The sequence below is a fragment of the Stenella coeruleoalba genome (assembly GCF_951394435.1).
Source record: "Stenella coeruleoalba genome assembly, chromosome: 16".
Classification (NCBI taxonomy): domain Eukaryota; kingdom Metazoa; phylum Chordata; class Mammalia; order Artiodactyla; family Delphinidae; genus Stenella; species Stenella coeruleoalba.
Genome location: NC_137162.1, coordinates 79857163 through 79859326, shown reverse-complemented (window position 1 = coordinate 79859326; position 2164 = coordinate 79857163).

Sequence of the window (2164 nt, the reverse complement as noted above, 5' to 3'; positions counted from 1 at the left end):
GCTAGAACAATGAACTGCCGTATACACGTGCAACGAAATGTTAATATGCCTCTAGTAATACAATGAACCTTCCTAAAACATAATGTTATCCTGTTTAAAATCTTTGGTTCAAAATCTCAGTGACTCCCTCAGGTCCAGAATTTGGTAGATGTTCCCTTAGCAGCAGGGGCTCCTTCAGTACCAGCAGCAGCTGATGCTTTGAGCATGTCTCCACGTCTCTCTCACTCCCAGAACTCAGGGACATGTGTCTCCCTCAACCTGCTCTGTGGTTACGTGGCTCTGGCCATCATGCAGCCTCTTACCTCTGCCTGGACTGTCTTTCCTACTTTCGCTCCAACCCCGGCCTCAGTCTCCTCCCTCTCCTGCTGCCAAAGTACACCTTGTCCGCCTGATAAACTCCTACACATCCCTCAAGAGCCAGCTTAAGGATTCACTTTTCTGCAAAGCTTTCACTCACTTCCCAGATCTGATCCATCATTGTAGCCAGGGACTGAGGGTCCCTGAAGAGAGTGTAAAGTGGGATGATGACTTTCCAGTAGTTTCAAACTGAGCTGAATCAAGAAGAATGTTGCTCTGTTCATGACCTTGCTGCCTATGGAGAATTCATGGTAAGCTGTGTTGATGAGGACCCAAGGCTGTTTGGAATCCAATATCTTGAAGAATGGGCCTTGAACAATGAGCGTATCAGGGCTTTCTCACAAAAGGAGGTGAATAGTATTGAGAACAAAAGTGATTTCATTTATAACGGAAGAGGGAGAAAAATGAAGATATACAGGTGGAGATGCTATAGATATTACTATTTACCTAAGTTTATGTTCTAAAAGTAGCCAGATAAGTGGTGGAATCCTGTACTTGACTAAACAAGCAAAGAGATCGTTTCGTATTTGTAACTTCAAAGTATATTGATTAACTCATGTTTGGACCAGATGATGGTAGAGGTACATTTCTCTCTATTATCTATCTCTTTGGTGTTTCCAGAGCACTCTTACATTATCATTGTTGTCCTTTCATTAGTCTGCTGAGCTGTCAACGTGATGAGGTCAGAGTTTTGCTCATTCTGGTGTCTCCAGCGACTAGCAGTTTTTTTGACATATGGTAGGTATTTGATAAGTATTTGTGGAATAAATTGATGTGTATATAATGTCATAGTTTGGTTCCTCTCATTTACTGTTGTGTCTCTGGAACCTAAAACAACATCAACATGTTGTTGGATGCTCTCAGGCAATATTTCTTTTTTTTTTTGCTTTATCTTTTTTCTTTTTTTTTTAACACCTTTATTAGAGTATAATTGCTTTACAATGGTGCATTAGTTTCTGTTTTATAACAAAGTGAATCAGCTATACATATACATATATCCCCATATCCCCTCCCTCTTGCGTCTCCCTCCCACCCTCCCTATCCCACCTCTCTAGGTGGTCACAAAGCACCAAGCTGATCTCCCTGTGCTATGCAGCTGCTTCCCACTAGGTATCTATTTTACATTTGGTAGTGTATATATGTCCATGCCACTCTCTCACTTCGTCCCAGCTTACCCTTCCCCCTCCCCATGTCCTCAAGTCCATTCTCTACGTCTGCGTCTTTATTCCTGTCCTGCCCCTAGGTTCTTCAAAACCATTTTTTTTTCTTTAGATTCCATATATATGTGTTAGCATACGGTATTTGTTTTTCTCTTTCTGACTTACTTCACTCTGTAGGAGAGACTCTAGGTCCATCCACCTCACTACAAATAATTCAATTTTGTTTCTTTTTAAGGTTGAGTAATATTCCATTGTATATATGTGCCACATCTTCTTTATCCATTCATCTGTCAATGGGCACTTAGGTTGATTCCATGTCCTGGCTATTGTAAATAGAGCTGCAATGAACATTGGGGTGCATGTGTCTTTTTGAATTATGGTTTTCTCAGGGTATATGCCCAGTAGTGGGATTGCTGGGTCATATGGTAGTTCTGATTTTAGTTTTTTAAGGAATCTCCATACTGTTCTCCATAGTGGCTGTATCAATTTACATTCCCACCAGGAAATAGTTCTTAAACAAGTGAATATAGTAGAGCTGATCGTCTCGAGCCCTCACCTTTGACGTGAGGACATACTGCATGTCATGAGCCTAATACAGTGCCTGGTATGCATTAGCTACTCATTGTGTGTGCTTTTTCTTCTTGTCA